Below are 22,769 nucleotides of genomic sequence, written 5' to 3' on the forward strand. Positions count from 1 at the left end.
GGTCCTCCCTCCCAGGTAAGCCAGGCCCTTCAGGAAACATTGACACATTACAGCAGTGGTTCTCAACCTTGGCTGCACATTAGAATCACCTGGGAATCTTTTTAAAATCCTGATTTCTGGGCCTCATCCTCCGGAAATTCTGTTTCTTTGTTATGGGGTGGGGCCACAACATTAGTAACAAAGAAACAGAATTTCCGGAGGATGAGGCCCAGAAATCAGGATTTTAAAAAGATTCTCAGGTGATTCTAATGTACAGCCAAGGTTGAGAACCACTGACTTAGAGAATTAGTTGCTAATATACTCAGCTGTTTTGATTTGATGGCTAAAAAGTTGTGTTCTGGAACCAGAATGCCTGGTTCCATTCCAGCTGTGCCTCTTATTACTTGTGTGGGTCTGGACAAGCAACTTTACATGAGTCTCAACTTCGCCATCAATAAAATGGACTCAATAACAACATGTACCTAAGTTCATGATGAAAATTAAGAATGTTGGAAAAGCTGAGCACTGGGCAGCCCAGCCCAGTTGGCACGCTGTAAATGACAGGGGTCTCTCTCTGCATAAGTGTCTGTTTTGGTTTGGGGTTTGGGGTTTTAAACTCTACTGTCATTCCACTTTAATATGAATTAAAGTTGAGGATATATTTGCAACTTAAAATCACAGCAAAAAAGCAAACATCGATGCTAAATAGTCCTCTTTTGGGGAAGGACTGTATTCTATGACCAATGAAAGTCATCCTTTTATAAACCCTCAGCCTATTTTCAGATTAGTTGGCTAGCCAATAGATGCACAAGTTGATGTTCTGTAAACAAATTTGTCAAAGAGATTTCCCCAGATGAGTGGCAGAGTTCCAAGCTGGCAGCAGATGCACACAAGTGCAAACAGCACGGCTGCTGACAGAGCAGAACAGCAGCCATGTCTCCAGCTGATGGTCCTCACTCCTCAGCTTCCTACAGGACACCTGCTCCTCAAGGGCTCAGCCAAGTGCCTGCCTTGGAAATGCGCTGTCCAGCTAGCTATGAGCTGCAGCTTCAGCACACGTCAGACCCAGCACACATTCCTGTAGCTGGACTGAGTTTGAGCCCAAGAACTTCTAGCAGCTATAGCAGATTTCCCGAACCAGGGATATAGACAGTCATCCACTTACCCATCTCATGAGCCAGCGCCATGCAGTGTGCTTGCCTGACTTTGCAAGGCAGCAATCTTCAAACTGGGGCACACAAAGACTTTCATGTAAGGCACTCAACCTTCTGGCCCTTTAAATACAGTTCCTCATGTTGTGACCCAACCATAAAATTATTTTCGTTGCTACTTCATAACTGTAATGTTGCTACTGTTATGAATCATAATGTAAATATCTGATATGCAGGATGGTCTTAGGCGACCCCTGTGAAAGGGTCGTTCGTCCGCCAAAGGGGTCGCGACCCACAGGTTGAGAACCGCTGCTTTAAGGGAATCAGTTTATATCTCCTTCTCTCTTATTTGTACTTTCCCCAAAATTGTTCTGCCTAGCAACATCTTTCTTCCTCCCAGCTGTCCTCCTTCCAGTTTCTAAAGAAAGGCACAGCCCTCACACATCCTGGCTCCTTCTATGGTGCACTGATTTAAACGTTTCCAGTGACAATGGGACCTTTCCGAATGTTGGCATTTTAATAAATACTGAATGTCAGTCAGAATCTCACCTGGAAAACCAAATCCATGTTAAGTATCTGCCAAAGAGGGAAGTGACGGAGGGAATAGGTCACACACCACCCGCCCTGCACCAAAGGAACAGAAGAAGAGGTGTATGACCAGAGCCACAGGAGGAAGCCAGAACTGCCATGAGCCCGTCCAGGAGAGCTGGAGCCACCACAGGACTCAGGTGCTGCTGGAGTCCAAGGGGCCGGGAGAGTGAACTCTGGCTCCTCCCACTGCTCAAGCCCTCCCTGCAAGACTATCAAATCACATGGGATTTTTATTCCGTTGTCTAAATTGAAAAGTGATGTAACCGGTTTTACTTTAAAATATCAATATGTATAATAACGTAGGGATTGTTTTGCAACTTTTTAAACTATGATGAAACTTTTTCGTTAACTTCAAAATTCTTTTAGGAGTTACATGAGCAAAAAGACCTCTGTGCAAGGAGATATAGGTAAGCTACCCCCCTTCCATGGGTTTACAAACTAACCAGGGGGAGGGGGAGATGGACTGAACCAACAGTTATGAGCTGTCTCTCTTGGTGCTTCACATACATGCCACCCTAAAAACACCCGGGAGGCAGGTGTTGTCATCTCTGCTTCACCGATGGTGAAATAAGATCTCAGAGGTTCAGTGAGCTGCCTAAGTCCGGTTGGTAAGTGACAGGACACGATTCAAAACTAGACTTGTGGGACTCAGTATCACTAATCATCAGAGAAATGCAAGTCAAAACCACAATAAGACATCACCTCACACCTGTTAGAATAACTATCATCAGGAAGACAAAAATAACAAGTGTTGGCAAGGATGTAGAGCAAAGGGAATTGCTGTTGGTGGGACTGTAAATTAGTGTAGCCTCTATGGAAAACAGTGTGCAGTTTCCTCAAAAAGTAAAAAATAGAACCACCATATGACCCAGAAATTCCTCTTCTGGGTATTTATCTGAAGAAAATGAAATCACTTTCTCATAAAGATGCAGCGCCCCCCTCATCCACAGGGGAGATGTTCCAAGACCCCCAATGGAGATAGTACTGAACCCTCTATATACTGTCTTGTCCTGTACAAACACACCGTTGCACTGAAAGGAAGCACTTTACCACGGCTTCTCTTTGGCATATCTGAATTGCCAGCATCACTATTCTTGCACGTGGGGTCATTATTAAGTAAAGTAAGGGCTGCTTGAACACAAGCGCTGTGACACCCAAAGGTACATCCGATAACCCAGCTGGCTAGTAAGTGACTAACAGGTGGGAACATCTTCAGTGTGGAGACTAGGAAGAATGGGTGATTTGTGTCCACAGTGGGACAGAGCAGGACCGAGCGAAATTTCATCATGATACTCAGATAAAGCTCACAATTTAAAATTATGAATTGCTTACTTCTGGAATTTTCCATTTAATATTTTTGGATCATGGTTGACTATGGGTACCTGAAATGACAGAAAGCAAAACCACAGATAAGGGAAAACTACTATATCACACCCCATGTTCCCTGAGGCATTATTTACAATACCCAAGACATGAAAACAACCTCACTGTTCTCTGATGAATCAATGGATAAAGAAGTGTATATGGTACATATGCACAAAAGAATGGTACTCATCATTAAAAAAAAAGAAGGAAATCTTGCCATTTATGACAACATGGATGAATCTTGAGAGCATTATTCTAAGTGAAATAAGCCAGGTAGAGAAATATAAATACCATATGACTTGCTTATATGTGGAACAAATAGTAATAACTCATAGATACCAGAGGTATAGGGAGTCAAAAGGTATAAACTTCCAGTTATAAAATATATAAGTCATGAGGATATAATGAACAGCATGGTAACTAAATTTACTAATACTGTATTGCATATTTGAAAGTTGCTAAGAGAGTAGATCTTAAAAGTTCTCATCACACCCGGCCATCAAGGCTCAGTGATTGAGCATCAAACTATGAACCAGGAAGTGACAGTTTGATTCCTGGTCATGACACATGCCTGGGTTGCAGGCTCAATCCCCAGTGTGGGGTGTGCAGGAGGCAGCCAACCAATGACTCTCCCTCATCATTGATGTTTCTATCTCTCTCTTCCTCTCCCTTCCTCTCTAAAGTCAATAAAAGTTAAAGTTCCCATCACAACTTTAGAGGGAAGGCAGGGGAGGGGGGTGTAAGAGATCAACCAAAGGACTTGTACGCATGCATATAAGCATAGCCAATGGACACACACTAGGGGGATGAGGGCATGTGCAGGGAGGTGGGGGTGGCCAGGGAGAGATCAATGGGGGGAAAGGAGACATATGTAGTACTACATGTAATACTTTAGAAAACAAAGAATTTTTTTTAAAAGTTCTCATCACAAGAAAAATAAACTGTTAATATGTGCTAACAGATGTTAACTAGACGTACTGTGGTGACTGATTCATAGTATATACAAATATCAAATCATTGTGTTATCTACCCAAACCTAAGATGATGTTATCTGTCAATTTAAAAAAAACAGGTTTATTTAATTCCACAATTTCTTATGGGACAAATTGCTCCCTGATTTCAAAAGCACGGGAGTATGGTATCAAATATGCCTCAGAGCGGCATTTCCCAAACTGTAATGTGCCAACAAAGCACTAGGATTCATGGTGGGATGCAGATTCTGACTCTGAGGTCTAATGTGGGGGCCTGAATTTCTGCATATCTGACAAGTTCCCACATTTGGGGACCACACTTTGTGTTTGTTTGTTTGTTTTTAAATATATTTAATTTGTTTTTTACAGAGAGAAAGGGAGAGGGATAGAGAGTTAAAAACATTGATGAGAGAGAAATATCAATAAGCTGCTTCCTGCACACCCCCTACTGGGGATGTGCCCGCAACCAAGGTACATGCCCTTGACCAGAATCGAACCTGGGACCCTTGAGTCCGCAGGCTGACGCTCTATCCACTGAGCCAAACTGGTTAGGGCATGGGGACCAACTTTGAATAGCAAGACCCTCAAGCAGAGAGCACCAAACTTTCTTGAGTGGGCACTCCTTACCAGTAAGACATTTTGAGCATGCATCCCCCGACATGTGTACACATGTGTATTTATAAAGTGTATATGCCTGTATTCTGACAGTAACTAACATAAGAAGACATACTAACCAGTTAGGACAAGGTACATTGTTGCAATAACAGCCACAAATCCTCATCCTATAAAATAAAAGCCTAATATGCTAAGTGTCCGTTAGTCCATTCAACCAATTAAAGCATAATATGCTAATGAATGCTAAGCCACTCAACCACTCGCTATGATGTGCACTGACCACCAGGGGGCAGACAGTCAACTGGTCGACCAGTCGCTATGACATGCACTGACCACCAGGGGGCAGACCCTCCAACCAGTAGGTAAGCTTGCTGCTGGGGTCCAGCCAATTAGGACTGAGCAAGATAGGCCGGACATGCCCTGGAGCCCTCCTGTAGTCCCTCCCCAGCTGGCCAACCTCCCGTGTCCCTCCCCAGCCCCGATCATGCACCAGTGGGGGTCCCTCGGCCTGGCCTGAGACCTCTCGCAATACGGGACCCCTTGGGGATGTCGGAGAGCTGGTTTCAGCCCAATCCCGCAGGCCAGGCCAAGGGACTCCACTGGTGCACAAATTCGTGCACTGAGCCTCTAGTTTCTAATAATATTGCTGGTGATTTTGAATTTTTGAGCATCTCTTATCCAACAGGACTCTACCTTTTACTTGGCTAAGGAACTTCTCATGCAACAAGTAGTAGGAACAATATCAAATCTGATGTTTTCTTAATGTTCATTAGTACTTTCACTTGTTAGATGGTAAGTTTTGGGTTTTTAAGCCACACATCTATTTTATGAAAATTAAAACTAGGTCATGTAATTTGTAAATCGACTTAACCCTGCATACACATACTGCTAAAAGGACAGGAGAGTGCAGGTGTCACTGTTCCCATCCCGATGTGACTCCTCAGTTCAGAATGTTACAGGTGACAAAGCGAAGCTGCCTGTTTATGTCCTTATAACAAAACATAAGCAAGCTTAGTTTCTGTCTCATCCTGAGTCCCTAAAGGGATTTTATGAGCCTCTCACCCCTTGGCACCCACTTTTGAAAACACATCCTAGAGAAGAAGTTGCAAGAATGTAAGGAACAAGAGCTCACTTTCAGGTCAACATGCTGTTTTCATGATCAAATACATTTTCAAATAGTTTAACAAATGCAGAACTAACAGAAGAAAAAATTGTGTATGAGATTTTTAACCCCTTTAAAATTGTACTCCCCCCAGCACCACACACTTTGAACTTTTCCTTTTTCCTACTTCTCATAGTTAAATTCTCTTTCAACCAAATCCAAATGAAGAATTTGAAACAATGAAACATTTAATGTGGCTGTGAATGACTGTGGGGAAGCACAGGACTTGGTTGGAAAGTCTGTAAGGAAGATTCTCTTAAAGGGCAGAGGCCTCTGGGGAACCTTGCCAAAGGCGACAGACCCTGCCTTGACTTTTCCAAATAAGTCTGAGCCCCCAGGTGTTTTACTGGAATCTTTATGTTTAGACTTCAAAACATCCTTGTTTAAAATACACTTCTGATGCAAGTGTCTTCTCAAGGATGCTTACCCTGTTGATAATATCTAATAGTTAATTTTAGTTCAAGCTGTTGTTTCAATAAAAGCCTAAGGAGGCAGGCAAACAGGGCTGTCTGGTTCCTTTAGCCAGGCAGTCCCTTAGCCCTCTTTCACAGAAATGTGTGTCAGAGTAATCATTCATCTGTGGCTCAGGGTCTGCCAGTCAGCTCTGGCAAATAACAGTATATTATTTGAGATATTTCAGTTATTGTTATCTGATGCTGTCTGTCCACAGGCATGAGGTAAGAAAATTTTCCAGAGGATTTAGAAATTCTGTAAATGTATGTTGTTAAAAAACAAATATATTTATAGTCTTTTGAAATATTTTATCCTAGAAGAATGTTAACTTTCCTTTGCACAAGCCACTGAGGACAACCCTCCCAACCAATGCTGTCCCCAAACCATGTTTCTCCATTACCTCCATTCACGTTTTCATCAAACAGATATCAAATTAAGGTCTCCCGTGTAACAAGACATCCTCCCAGAGCTGACATTCCAGTTGGGGAGACAAACAAATAAGTATGTAAGATAGTGATGCTCTAAGAGAGAAAGTTGAAATAAAGAGAGCAGAGAATGCAGGAGTGCTACAGATCGTGTGGTCAGGCAAGGCCCCTCTGAGACCACACTGGTGCTCTATTACATGTGGGGAGGAATCCTGCAAGCAGAGGGGATGGCACGTGCAAACCTGACACAGGAAGATGACTGGCGCACTCTAAGAATAATGAGGCCAGTGGTTGGTGCACAGGGAGCGGGAGGGTGAAGAAAGAAGGCTGTGGGTTTTATTCTGAATGTGATAAACAGGTGAATGGGATTCTTGGATGTCAGGGTGGATACTTCTGGGTTCCTCACCTACACAAGCTCCTTCCAAATAAACATTCATTTCTACACCTAATTCTTTTTGTAATTTTATACATTTTTAAAGAAGGACCTTCAGAACTGTGCATGTTTCAGGCCCCTGGTCAGAGCCTTTTCCATCTCCACCATCACTGCCTATTCACTTGTCTATACCTCCTCCTAGACTCTAGGTTCCCGCAGGCCAAGAACCATATCATGTTTACTTTTGTATCTGTGACACCTGCATAGTACTAATCCAATACATAACAGTTACTCAATAAATATTATATATCTATATCTATATCTATATCTATATCTATATCTATATCTATATAAAGCCCAGCAACTGTTATGGCCTAATGACCAGAACGAACAACGACCAGATGACCAGCCGGTAGCTATGATGCACACTGACCCAGACTTTGCTGTTGGTGCCCTGACAGCCCCGAATCCCATTCACCCACACCCTGACAGGAGGGAGGAGGGAGCCGGATACCTGCACCCTGGACCCTGACAGCAGGGAGGCAGGAGCCCCATTCCTTGTGGAATCGACCATTGGTCAGCTTGCTATTGGCACCCTGGTAGCCCAGAATCCCATTCACCCACACCCTGGACAGCAGGGAGGTGGGAGCCGGTTACTGCACCCCAGACCCTGTCAGCAGGGAGGCGGGAGCCCCATTCCTCGCAGAATCAGCAGTTGGTCAGCTTGCTGTCTGTGCCCTGACAGCCCAGAATCCCATTCATCCGCACTCTGGACCCTGACAGGAGGGAGGAGGGAATATGTCTAAAGACCAGCTATTGGCATAAAATACCTCTGAAGCCGAAAGAAGCCAGAGTCGATTGGCACAAGGTCCCTCTGCAGCTGAAAGAAAGTGGCGTCGTCAACAGAATAAAGAACAGTCATCAACAAGTACTTCCAATACTGGTAGGAACTGCCTTCACAGCGAAAATGGAGTAAATGAGGATGCAATTATCGAACACAGTTGTGGTGGAATGACTGTTACATGTCAATTTCACCTATCACTAAATTTCTCTGATGAAAAACCATCTGATGGAAAATTGACTCGATGTTGTAACAAAGGTAAAGTTTGTCCAAATGATATACATTTTCCAGAATACCTGGCATATTTTTTAAAAATTAATGGTAAACAAAGATTCTGAGAGTAAAAATTTCATTAAAAATATTCATTCAATAAATAGTTCTTTTGCTTTTGCCTCAATGGGTGCAAATATTGCATCAACATCAGGATATGGGCCATACTATTTTAAATACACGGACAACTTTATCATGGTACTGGAATGTTACATCGTTCAGATGGTGTTTCTCAAAAGTTTACTCAACTCTATATTTTAGATACGGCCGAAACGACAAGTAAAAGATTAGCAATGCCAGAAAACCAGGGCTGCTCAGAAAGACTCATGATCTACATTAACAACCTCATGCATGAAATAAACGAATTAACAAAGTCATATAAAATGCTACATGAGGTAGAAAAGGAAGCCCAATCTGAAGCAGCAGTGAAAGGTATTGCTCCCAGGGAAGTAACAATGGTGATTAAATATGATCATAATAGCGATCCAGGTAGATATAATTATCCCCTTGTAACTGAGGTTGCCATCATATTCAGAAACAAAGATGGAGAACCTCCTTTTAAAAGGGACTTGCTTATTCATTGTAAACCAGATCCCAATAATCTAACTGCCACTAAAATGAAACAAATAAGTATCCTGTTTCCTACATTAGATGCAATGACATATCCTATTCTTTTTCCACATGGAGAAAAAGGCTAGGGAACAGATATTGCATTAAGACTTAGAGACGACAGTGTAATCGACAATAATACTAGACGAAATGTAAGGACACGAGCCACACAAATGCAGTATTATGGATTTCATCTCTCTGTGCGGGACACATTCAGTCCTATTTTAAATGCAGGAAAATTAACTCAAAAGTATATTGTCAAATCATATTCAAAAATGGAAGCAAATCAGATAAATTTCATTAAAGCAAACCAATCTAAGTTGAGAGTTGAAAAATATAGTGGTTTGATGGATTATCTCACATCTAGATCTGAAAATGATAATGTGCTGATTGGTAAAATGATAATACTTCTGTCGTCTTTTGAGGGTAGCCCCAGAAATATGCAGCAGCGATATCAGGATGCTATGGCAATTGTACCAAAGTATGGCAAGCCTGATTTATTCATAACCATGATGTGCAACCCAAAATGGGCAGATATACAATTTACAACGCTGGCAAAACGTTGATAACAGACCTGACTTGGTAGCCAGGGTTTTAATATTAAGCTGAATGCTCTTTTAAATGATATATGTAAATTTGATTTGGCAAAGTAATAGCTAAAATTCATGTCATTGAATTTCAGAAACGCGGACTGCCTCACGCTCAGACATTATTGATATTAGATAGAGAGTCCAAATTACAAATGGAAGATGACATTGACCATATAGTTAAGGCAGAAATTCTGGATGAAGACCAGTGTCCTTGACTTTTTCAAATTGTAAAATCAAATATGGTACATGGACCGTGTGGAATACACAATCCAAATAGTCCATGTATGGAAAAGGAAAAATGTTCAAAGGGATATCTGAAAGAATTTCAAAATGCGACCATTGGATATATTAATGGATATCCCAAATACAAACGAAGATCTAGTACACAATGTCTATTGGAAATAAAGTTGTCAATAACACTTGGATTGTCCCTTATAACCCATATTTGTGCCTTAAGTATAACTGTCATATAAATGTTGAAGTCTGCACATCGATTTAAAGTGTCAAATATTTATTTAAATACGTCTATAAAGGGCACGATTGTGCAAATATTCAAATATCTGGAAAAAATATTATCAATCATGACAAAGTACAGGACTTCATTGACTCCAGGTATGTGAACGCTCCTGAAGCTGTTTGGAGACTTTTTGCAATGCCAATGCATGACCAATCTCATGCAATCACAAGATTAGCTATTCACTTGCCAAATTATCAGAATTTGTATTTTCATTTTGCTGAAGTTATAGGTAGGGCTACAAGGCATAGCTCAACTTTGATGGCTTAGTTCTTACTGAATAGAGAAGATTCTGATGCGCATAATTATTATTATTGGGAGATTCCACACATTATGTGTTTAATAAGTCTTTGTGGAGAAAACGCCAAAAGGACAAGAATAAAGTATTAGGTAGACTGTTCACTTTAGAGAACCAGAACGATATTACCTTAGACGTTTGCTTCTGCATGTAAAAGGTGAGGTAAGTTTTGCTGACCTGCAAACTGTAGGAGGTGTAATTTATGACACATTTCATGAAGCTGCTAAACATCAAGGATTATTAATCGACGACACTATCTAGGAAGATATGATTGATGATGTGATCATCCTTAATATGCCCAAACAACTATGGCAACTTTTTGCATATATATGTGTGTTTGGATATCCTTCTGATGCAGACAAATTATGGGATGAGAATAAATCTCATTTATTGAAGATTTTTGTTGGAAATTACACCGAAGAGAAGGTGCCTGTGTGAACTGTGAAATGCATGCCTTTAATGAAATTCAAGAAGCATTCACATCGCATGGAATGAAATGTTCACATTTCAAACTTCCAGACTATCCTTTATTAACAAATACAACTACATGTGATGAATCGTACAAGCGACAACAGGCAGATGTTTTGATAAAGTCTCTGAATGATGAACAGTTGGCAGCCTTTCAGACTATATATACTCTGCCATCGAAAATCAAACTGTACACCCCAAATGCTTTTTCTTGGATGGTCCAGGCGGTAATGGCAAAACATATCTTTATAACATTTTGATACGTTATATTAGAGGTCATGGTGGTACTGTTTTACCCACAGCGTCTGTCTATACAGGAATTGCTGCAAATTTACTTCTCGGTGGAAAACCTTTTGTTCCCAATATAAATGACCAATTCCATTAAATGAAACTTCAATTTCTAGACTTGATATAAAGAGTGAAGTTACTAAAATCATTAAAAAGGCCCAACTTCTCATTACTGATTAATGCACCATGGCATCCAGTCATTCCATAAACGCCATAGACAGATTACTAAGAGAAATTATGAATTTGAATGTTGCATTTGGTGGGAAAGTTCTTCTTGGAGGGGATTTTTGACAGTGTCTCAGTATTGTGCCGCATTCTATGCGATCAGCCATAGTACTAACGAGTTTAAAGTAATGTAATGTTTGGGGATGTTTCAGAAAGTTGTCTCTTAAAACAAATATGAGATCAGAGGATTCTGCTTATAGTGAATGGTTAGTAAAACTTGGAGATGGCAAACTTGATAGCAGTTTTCATTTAGGAATGGATAGTATTGAAATCCCCCATGAAACAATTTGTAACGCATCTATTATTGAAGCTACCTTTGGAAATAGTGTATCTATAGATAATACTAAAAATATGTCTAAACCTACAATTCTTTGTCCTAAAAATGAGCATGTTCATAAGTTAAATGAAGAAATTTTGGATATACTCGATGGAGATTTTCACACATATTTGAGTGATGATTCCATCGATTCAGCGGATGATGCCAAAAAGGAAAATATTCCCATCGAATTTCTTAATAGTATTACTCCTTTGGGAATGTGTGTCATAAATTAAAATTGAAAGTGGGTGGCATCATCATGCTACTGAGAAATCTTAGTAGTAAATGGGGTCTTTGTAATGGTACTAGATTTATTATCAAAAGATTGCAACCTAACATAATCAAAGCTGAAGTATTAACAGGATCTGGAGAAGGAGAGGTTGTTCTGACTCCAAGAATTGATTTGTCCCTGTCTGACACTGGCCTCCCATTTAAATTCATTCGAAGACAGTTTCCTGCGATGCCAGCATTTGCGATGACAATTAATAAATCACAAGGACAAACTCAGTAGGAATATTCCTACCTGAACCCATTTTCAGACATGGTCAGTTATGTGTTGGTTTCTCTGGAGTTCAAAGAGCATGTGACGTTAAAGTTAAAGTTTTAAATACTTCATCACAAGGGAAATTAGTCAAGTACTCTGAAAATGTTTTCACTCTTAATGTGGTATACAGGGAGATATTAGAATAAGTTTAATCAATTTTATCAGTCATTATTTGTATCAATGTTGTTTTTATATCACGTTTTTGTTGTTTTTATATCATGTTTTTGTTTTTATGTCATGTCTTTGTTGCTGTTATATCATGTTTTTGTTGTTGTTATATCATGTTATTACTTATTAGTAAATTTATATATTATTTTCATATACATTTTACTAATTTTCTTTAATCTCTGACACTTCTATTATAGAAAAAGGGCGAATAGCAATATTAAAATATTTCTTCTAATTAATTCCCTTTCAATGTGAACGAATTCGTGCACTGGGCCACTAGTATGCATATAAAATCATTTGTTTTTGAAACAAGTATTCTGATTTCTTACCTCTGTAGATCAGCAACCCAAGGTTTCAAGAATTCATTTAAGATGAATTCCACCAATGTCATTGTCCAAATGCATGTGCTTACATGGTAGTATTTAAAAATACAATTAAAAATCTTTCAGAATCACTAGCTCTGCATTTAAATTGTGCAAAGGTTATGGGTTTCTTATACCTCATAGGTCCATGACAGATACATGTCCTCGCCCTTTTCTACTTCCTGTACCCACCTGAGTCATGGCTTTGGCTGGGACAGGAGTATTACGGCTAAGACCCAAGAGAATACACCCCACAGAGCACCGCATTGCCTTGCAGAACAGACAAGCTTCAGGCAAGAATAGGCTCTCATCCCTTCCAGAATATATTTTTAACTTGCAAATAAGGGATCATCCTCATTTATAGCAACATTCCTCTCCTCTTTGGCAACAGAGAGCCACACTCAGCTGCACACAAAAGGGGGAAATGTTCATCCAGAAATAAATGAAACCATGTTAAACAGGCAACTGAATATTCTGAATACAAAAATCAAGGTAAATTTCTATACCCAATGGTCTCATATAAATATAAAACAAGTACCTGTAGTAAGGACAGGTCTGATAATAAAATTTTAACACCAACATGAGGCTTTAATTTTACTGTGTCTGTTGGCGTTTTTGCTGTAGAATGAATCAACTGTCTAAAGACTGGCCTCCTGGATGGTTTAGAAACATCTTTAAGAAATGCTGCACAAAAGAATGAAAGTTCTCTGCACCAAAATTAAACTTCATTTTTACAAGTCTCTTCTCCCTTCTATTGCTTAACACTTTATTATTAAGCATATCCTCTGGGCAATTTATGTTTTTAATATTGCTCTTCTAAAGACAGCTGATCAGAACCCATTGCTGCTGGGAATTTCACGCAATATTATAAAAGGACCAAGGCAAGTCGGGGTAGAGGGTCCCTAGTGAGACTGACAGGGATGCCTAACCCAGTGGTGTTGGCTCTGGCCAATTAGCAAAGCTTTTCCTCTGTCCCCAAGTTTGCAGCTGAGTCCAGGGCACAGCAAGAGACATACGCACCTTCCATGTTGTACCTGGGCCCTGAGAAAAGGAGGATGGTGTATCCCCACCTGCCTATGTTAGGATAGCATTCACAGTTCTGTCTGCCTCTGGTCTGCAGACAGCCTAAAAGCACTCCTTCCCATCCCTTCTGTGTCCAGACAGGGACTGTCAATCAGATCTTCAGCCAGCAGATCTCAAGCCAGCATGCAGGGTGCGGAGTGCAGACGCTGGCCAAAACCCCCTTGCCCGGTGGGCACCTGTGGGACAGAAAGGAGATGCTTTCCTATCCTGCTGTCTGCTTCAATGACCATAAAAAGGTGAATTTTTCCACCAGTGAATTTTTAAAACCCTGGGGGTTTTTAAAACCAGAGCAGAGTGCCGTGGTGCTGTCCTCATCTCTCCCCCTCCTCACTCTGGGGCTCACATTCCAGATGCAATGTGCTGAAGGCTGAAGCCCTGGGAATAAGCCATGCCTGCAATTTGTTTCCTGAATTTGGAGGAATGCAGGGAGGGTTTAAGGTCTCTCATACAGCATAACTTGGGAAGGGCCTCACAAAGGGCATGGCTTGACCTGCTGAATCCTGTGAAAGAGCACTCAAGCGTAGAGAGGAGAGGGAAAAGGGTGTTCTAGAGAGTATGTGGGGAGCAACTGGGCAGAGGCTACACAGGGAAACCTGCTGGAGCAGGGCTCACAGAGGTATAGGTGAGAGCACCTGGGCAGAGCTTTCCCAGCAGAAGCGGCACAGATGGCGCGCAGGGCAGGGCAGGCTGCCTGGCTCGCTCTCCCTCCATCAGCCTGCGCCAGAGTTCAGTTGTTTCTCCTCTAAGGACTCTGTGGCATGCCGGCTGCTTTCCTTTGCTAGATTTGTGTTGAGTGTGCTTTTTGGTACAGCTGTTTGCTTGTACCCTATTCCTCTGTGGCTCTAGACCAAGAGGGCTTTTGTGAACTTCTGCTGTGTTTCTGCCTGTTCAGCTTTCCAAACAAGCTGATGTGAGAACTGATGACTTTCTAGCTTCTCCATTTGGAGAACCAGGTGCCTCACTTTTACTGACCTAAAAATGACTTTCATAAACTCTGGCAGCACACTTCCAACTTAGCTGGCCATGAAAATAAAAGAGGAGTATTTGGAAACAAAAAATACTACCATCTCCAGGAATATATGTATTATGCATTCATGTGTTCATCCAACAAATGCAACATTAATTGTGCACTATATTACAGGGTCTGTGGGAGACACCAGAGGTACATCAGTCACGTTTTCCCAAACATGCTAAGCAATGCCCAAATAAAACAACTTATCTTATGGATTCATTAATTTAAAAAAAAAAAACTTGATTTAAAAAAAAAAAAGGCATGTAGCAAAAGCCAAAATAAAATAAAAGAGGTTGATGCTCTGGCTGGTGTGGTTCAGTTGGTTGAGCCTTCCCATGCACCAAAATGTCACAGGTTTGATTCCTGGTCAGGGCACATACCCAGGATGTAGGTTCGATCCCCAGTCAGGGTGAGTATGGGAGGCAACCAATTGATGTTTCTCTCTCACATTGATGTTTCTCTCTCTCTCTCATCCTCTCTCTCTAACATCAATAAAAACATATCTAATCCTATATAATAAAGAGCTAATATGCTAATTAGACCAAACAGCAGAATGACTGTCCGGTTGAAGCTGGGCTGCGAGGGCCGAGCCCCTTGCACGAATTTCATGTATCGGGCCTCTAGTTAATAAACAAACAAACAAATAAATAAATAAATAATATAGGTCAACAGTGAAAAATCACAACTAATCATCCCACCTCCCACCTAGCTTTTCAATACCCTTTTGTTCAAAAACATCTTTTAAAATATCTTTGTAGTCACACTTGATTTTGGATCTCGTAAGTGTTCTAGTGAATATGAGCAATATAGGCTAGCTATTCATACAAGGCTTTCTCAACCTTGGCACACCTAACATTTGGAGTCAGAAAATTCTTTGTGGGGGCTGTCCTATGCATGATGCAGTATTCCTAGCTTCTACCCATTCAGTGTTACTAGCATCCTCTTAGTGTGACAATCAGGAATGTCTCCAGACATTTCCAGATGCCCAGTGGGAGAGAAAAATCACCCCCATTGAGATCTAGACCATTCAGGCCAAAAATATTCTTTCAGCAATAGTAGAGGAATTAATGGGGAAAGAAGGGTGATAATATTATAAAATGATAATTAATAGGAAAGCTTACTAGAAGACTCTTCTAATTTAATTTTCTTTTGAACTCAGCACTCACACACCCTTTTTATTGAAAACTTTTCCAAAATATTAGTCTCTTGTCCTGCCAGGCTAGATACCATTATGAAGTATAATTAATTATTTTAACTATTATAGTTCTTATAGTAGCTAGAGTTATTTTCCAATATATAAATTGTTATGCAATACCACAGATATAAAACAGCAATAGCAAACCAATACTGATTAACCCCAGACATACTGTGAGTGGCCTGGGAAGGAGGGAGAATGAGGCCTGTGAGTACCCCTCCACACTCCCTGGAACATTCCTTTAAACCACTGTTTACACATTGAGCTATCCCATTATATTATAAATTCTTTTTAAAAATTATTACTTTTATGTTCTCAGCACCTAGCATAGTAAATATCACAAAGCAGGCATTCAATAAATACTTATACACCTGCACTGAAAAGGGAGTATGTAGCCAGAAAGGCAGGTAAAACATGGGCCAGGCATTTCTGGTAACAAATCTGGGCATTAAATGTATAGAGTGGTCAGATATCATGAGGGCTAGGCCTGGCAGAGGCAGAAGGCCCAGGTAACTGCCAGGCTCTGTCATGTGAGCAGGCCTCGCTACACTCCGCCCTCCCACTCTGCTCCTGAGGCCGAGTTTTACAGGCAATGGTGCCCGGATGCTGGAGTGCTGGAGCTGGCATTAGAAAGCATAACTCAAAGGTGGCTTCAATCTCCAGGGCTGCTGTCTGGTTTCCTCGGATGAAGCGGATTGAGGAATTAGACCACGGAGGGAAGGAAATGAGGCCTGCCCTGCAAAAACACCCTACTGACTCCTTACCGACTCTTTATTGTTTGCCAGAGCAATGATAAGACAAGACAGTGCAGACAAGAAACAAGGAAGAGAGTGACAGAATCAAAAGAAGTCTTAAAAGTCTCAAAAGTTATCTTTATTGTCCTCTAGAATCCACTCTAGGCCTGACATCCCTCGGGCACCTCTCCACCCTCCATGGCGGTGGATCTCGCCTTCTCTTGTGGACCACTACTGCCCTTCTCTGCCAGAGCTCCTGTGGCCCCATCCCTTCCCTCTGAGAGGCAAAACCGTAGGATCCACCCTTATCCTCGCCTTCTCCTTTGCAAGAACCAAACAATAACCAAAGTGCCACAAAAAATTCAAGTGATACTGACTTCACTTAGAGAAGCTCCAAACTGTTCATGCCTATTTCAATATATTCCCACTTTTCAAAGAGAGCTACCTTAGGTGATTTCCTGGCAGGCTTTTCTCATCATCCCAAACAAGTATAGTGCAATGCTCAACCAGAACCTAAGAAGGGGAACCCTTCCACACCATTCCCATCTTAAAAGATGAGAACCTCAAACAATGAATCCAGCCCACACTGTGTTTTCTCAGTGTTTTCATTCACCAACTATTGAACCAGCCCTCTTATGTGTAAGACATTTGTCAAATAACTTTGGGGGTGAATGAGACATGAATCACATCATTGAAGAAGGATAGTGTTCAACAAGAAAATAACATGTTAGAAAAAACGATAGCGTAAGGTAGAGGAAGGCATTGTACACAGGGGACTGATAAAGTGCTGCAGAGCCAGAGCTCCATAGGCCATCACTTCTGTTATGTCTGCCCCTCAGGAATACAATGAGTCCTAACCCTCTTCCCCTATTAAAATCCACTGGTTTTGTTAAGTGTGCACTTTCTTAATAAATGAAAGACGCTCTGCTTTCGGAATGCATAACAAGAATGATTCTGCATGAAGCAAAGAAAGCCTGAGTTCTGACAAGCAGTCTATTAAAAACCTACTAAAGTGCCATATTATCTGCATATTTTAATAGTCTGTGGAGATTAACCTGTCCAGATAATTTAATTTCTTCTAAAGGGAAAAAAAACTCAAATATTTAAAGGACAGAGACAGCTTTGGCTTGATGGGCTCAGAAGTGTATCTGTCATTTTGGTTGATGTTAAAATGCTCACATGAACTGAAACGCACCTGAGAATTTATAATTAGCCAAGTGTTTCCAATCTAATCCTTTCATGCATTTTCGTTCTTATAGAGAAATACCATTCCTTTACATCAAACTCTGAGGGGAAAGCTGCCCTGGCTTGGCAGACCCATGGCCTTCTTTCACGTGCCTCCAAATTTAAGAATGTTGGTTTGTTAAACTAGTTCAGATCAATGCAGTTATGTAAATACCTAGACTTGCTCCTAAAGACCAAACTATAACCCTAGCAGCCTTACTCCCATATAGGACTCTCTGTAATGTGCCCTATTTGAGGGAAGAGTTAAAAAACTGCATCTATGTTATTAAAAAAAAAAATAACTCATTAACAAGTCTAGGAATGTCAGCTTCTGAAGGAGACTTTCACCGCGGCCCTCCTTGGAAGGGAGAGACAGCACTTCCTCAGTGCCAGGCGCTGTGACATCGCTGGTGTCCTCCCTCACTCTCATTGGGTGCTCACAGAACACAGGGCGGGGCTATCCCATTTTAAGGTAAGGAAACTGCAATGCCAATCAGGTCATACACTGCAAAAAGGCAGAGCTGGGACGTGACCCCGAGTCCCCAAACTGCCCATCGTCCTTTGCATTGGCTTGCCGATGACCAGGCTCACCCTGAGTGACAAGGGTAACAGCTGTCCATGTAACAAAGCATAAAGAGGGAGCCAACTTACCAAGGATGCTACTTCAAAATCCATGAATAAAGGATTTTTTCTTTCCAGTTTCTTCAATGAAGTCAGTCTTGCCTTGATCTCTCAATATGTGTCTGCTGCGGAAAGGGCCACGTGGGGAATCTTGCCTTGATCATTCTAGAAACGTTCACAAAGCACCCAACGTGTGTCAGGCGTTTGTTGGTCAAGATAACAGGAAGATGGCAGAGAATAAACAGACAGAATGCCAACCCTCCTAGAGCCTACATTTTGGCCATGCACTGGACCAACAGGAGCAAGACAAGAACCTGCTGGGGACCCCGCTTCTCTATGCCATGTGCCAGGCGACTGCCCAACACACCTGGGTGCCCAGCACTGCTGGAAAGGCCCTGCTGCCTGTCCAGGTATCTCAAGGGATGATCCCTATCTCGGCAGCTGAACAGTAAATACAGACACAGGACATTTTTTTTTAAATCAGGATGCTAAGTACAATGAATAATAACTATAAAAGTATGATGAAAATTAAATACAAAATTATTTTTTGCCAAAGCACATCTTTAAAAAAGTCATTTAACTCATTCTCCTATGGAGGGATGGAACCAAACTAAACCTTCAAAAGAACTAGACACGAATCTCCAGCCGATCTCCCAGTACCAAGTCCCAAGTGTCTGCCCCGGGAAATCACTACCAAATGGCTGCTGTCAGCCAGGTTCTCGGTGTTTCTAAAAGCAGAGGGGGAAAGCCACGTGGTACTAAGAATAGCTCATAAAGCATTTGAATAGCCCATTCATTTTTAATTCTCCTGTAATTTCTGTGATAACTTCAAAGACGATGAACTCATCTGACATAGAGGATGCCGGGGACTTTTCCAGGAGCCCCACTGTAAGTCTGCATCCACTGGAAGTGCGTTCAAATATGCACCACTCCCCGCTATCTGCTTCTAACAGCAGAGTGAAGCCGTTCCATCTGCCCACTGGCGTGCTTGCCCATTTACTCAGCAAAGATGACACAGTGCCAGTGTGATCCAGGGCCCTGTGTGTGTGCCCCGATGACCTAGTTTCATAAAATCTGGCCTTGCATCAAACAGAGCCCAGGTTTGATTCCTAGTGAGAGAGGCAAGGTCACGGGTGTGTAGCCAACAGGATGGGGGAGCAATGTGTGGGAAACTGTGCTGTCTTGTGCACCATTTAAAGCGGACAACAAAGACAACCGGCCCTGCGATAATTACTGACTCTGCCTCCCCAACCCCAGCAACCACTTCCCTAAAATTCTGGGCTCTGGATCTATGGACTTACACATTAAAGTATGTTTGGACTATTTTTCTCTTGTTTTCTGCCCATGGAAAAAAAGGACTGGGGAAAAGATTAACCTCACCCTCCCTAAAACATGGAGTCCGAGACCCTGGTAGTTCTAATCTACTCCTGAGACCATTCTAAAGCAGAAAATAAGACACATGCGCAGCTGAGTCTCTTTGCATATTCAAAATCGTAGGGTATTTTCAGTCCTTTTTGACATTTCCATATTTCAGAATCACAGGTTCTTCTTTGATGGAAAAAACAAACAAAAATATAGTCTTTTTAAAAAAATCAAAGGTCTCTGAAAAACCAACTATAATTGACAATTCCCTCACATCTCATCATGTGGTACATATTTATTTCTAGGATTCCTACGGTCTTGTTCAGCTAGTGACCTCTAATGATAGAATTACCTGCTCTAGCTAAAAACAGTTTTGTCTATGAAGCTATCAGGCTTCATATTATGGAGGTGAGATTAGCTAGTCTGAAACTCATAAAATTCAAGAACAAAAAAACACTTTTAAAGGGTAGACCGAGTCTATGTGTCCAAAGGGGCAGTAAAGCAACATGGTTAAGGGCACGGCTGGCTGCAAGCTCCAGTTCTACCCCTCACCACTTAGGGGCTGGAAAATGAGGGAGGTGGCAGCACCCACCTCACAGGGTATAAGACAGCGGTTCTCAACCTGTGGGTTCGCAACCCCTTTGGGGGTCGAGCGACCCTTTAACAGGGGTCGCCTAAGACCATCGGAAAACACATATATAATTGCATATTGTTTTTGTGATTAATCACTATGCTTTAATTATGTTCAATTTGTAACAATGAGAATACATCTTGAATATCAGATACTTACATTACGATTCATAACAGTAGCAAAATTACAGTTATGAAGTAGCAACAAAAATAATTTTATGGTTGGGGGTCACCACAACATGAGGAACTGTATTAAAGGGTCGTGGCATTAGGAAGGTTGAGAACCACTGGTATAAGAGATGATGGGAGTGATGAGTTGATGAGTTAGTGCGTGGGCTCAGCACAGCACTGAAGTGAGTACTCACTACATGATGGATATTATTAGCACTGACATGCTGTAAATCCATTCCATCCCATTAAGAACCCATTAAGTACATGGCACTACGTACCTAAGAACCTTCACCAGATGATAACCCACTAACTTCCCTTTTTAAAAAGCTACTCTGTGTGTCTAAATCTCTCCTGCTACAGAGTATGTACATCTTTACATAATCAGCATAAAAGATCTCATTAAAAATAATCAAGACAATAAGTTGGGTCTATAAGTGATAAAAATATTTCAATACAAAAATTATGACAATTAATGATGAGAATGCCTGATGGTTGTGAAATATCAGTTTCATTTTAATATTTATTAAGCTAGTGTTTTCACAAATATTTTCCAGTAGCAAATATCTTACTCCCTACTGAAAAGTAAGGAAAAATGGAACACAAAATTATTAGGTCAATATCACAGGTGTCAAAAATTAGACCCGGAAAGTCTTTATGGTCTCACTCATTCCTTTGTATTCCAAAAAAGCAAAGAAAAATATCAGAAATAATATACAAACAAAGTGAAATAGACAATTAAGCAATTATACAGCAGGGGAAACATTCATAGAGGCCTCCCTAATTCTCTTCCCCCTTTTTGTTTTGCCCTTTTAACTGATTTTTTAAAAATATTTTTAATTTATATTTTAGCGAGAAAAGAAAGGAGAGGGAGAGAGGGAGAGAAACACTGATGTGAGAGCACAACATCTAACTGGCAACTCCCAGGTGAACAAGATGATGCCCAACCAACTAAGCTACATGGTCAGGGCTTAACTCATTTTTTTAAAAATCCACATATTTCTTTCTTCAAAACATAGATCATGTATGTGCGGTGGGAATGGCAGAGAGGTTTCAGATGTAATAACACTAAGGCCTGTTCCCCTAAATCACATAACCAGTTCTCTTAATTGACCATGTGTCCCTCTACTTCTGTAATTAGAATATCACACCCCCCACGATACATACAACACACACACACACACACATATACACGCACGCACGCACACACACACACACACACGCACACGCACACACACACACATGCACGCACAAGTGTGGGCCTCAAGCAGGAATATGGGATATAAACATCAGCTTTCAGTGGAATTATAACTCTTTTCTGAGGCCTTGTTATTGTTACTCCTAAGGTTAGGTGATATCCTCCAGGGATGAAGGGACAGATAAATGATACAATAAGAAAACCAGCTTAGTGTTCCACAAAGAGGAGTCCCTTGATTTCCCTCCAATCAATGCTACCATCACACCTAATGGAGCAAAAACTTTTTTCTAGGCCATATATTTTGTGTCTATGGCCTGGCATCTTTTCCATCTCCCATTTCCTCTCTTAATATGAGTCATCAGCTGTTGCCACCCCTGCAACCACCATCCTGACAACCCCTACAACCACCACCACCTTACCCATGACCCAACTACCATGACCAGCACCACACCTATCCCCACTGCATTGTTTTTCCCCATATCCGTTCTTTTTGTCCTCAGTAACACATCAGTCATGTCACATTCTCCATCTGGAGCCCTATCTCTGGCCCCAAAATATTGCTGCACCTCTCTTACACTGTATTTGTCAATCAATATCTATCATTAACAGCAACATAACATCTGTTGTCTCATCAGATTAATTACAAAATTTACAAGTAAGGAAGAGCCATCCATTACAAACACATTAACATTTTGAATGGAACTCCCTTTTACTGGGAAAAAAAAAGTTTAAATAGTCTTTGAGAACAAGAGGTGGTGATGTACAGAATAAACCCCCTTCAGTAGTCTTGGGGATCTGAAAGTACACACACTCCGTACCTCTAACTTGCAGGAACTTGGTCACAGATTTGGTTTAAAACATAACTTTTGTTTTCCTTTTCTAGTTTTACCCCTAGAAAGCTCAGGCTGTCCCTTCTGGCCTCCAACCTATAGACACTGTGATCTCTCTGTTAAGTTTCTTTCAT

General features: G+C 41.2%; 1 protein-coding gene across 1 annotated transcript in view; it reads right to left on the reverse strand.

Moving 5' to 3' along the window:
* The window catches only part of MTUS2 (microtubule associated scaffold protein 2), a 535,610-nt gene that overhangs the window by 490,516 nt on the left and 22,325 nt on the right, over window positions 1-22,769 (reverse strand).

The sequence above is a fragment of the Myotis yumanensis genome, unplaced genomic scaffold (assembly GCF_028538775.1).
Source record: "Myotis yumanensis isolate MYYU_CA2020_CCGP unplaced genomic scaffold, mMyoYum1.0.hap1 SCAF_3, whole genome shotgun sequence".
NCBI classification, from domain to species: Eukaryota; Metazoa; Chordata; class Mammalia; order Chiroptera; family Vespertilionidae; genus Myotis; species Myotis yumanensis.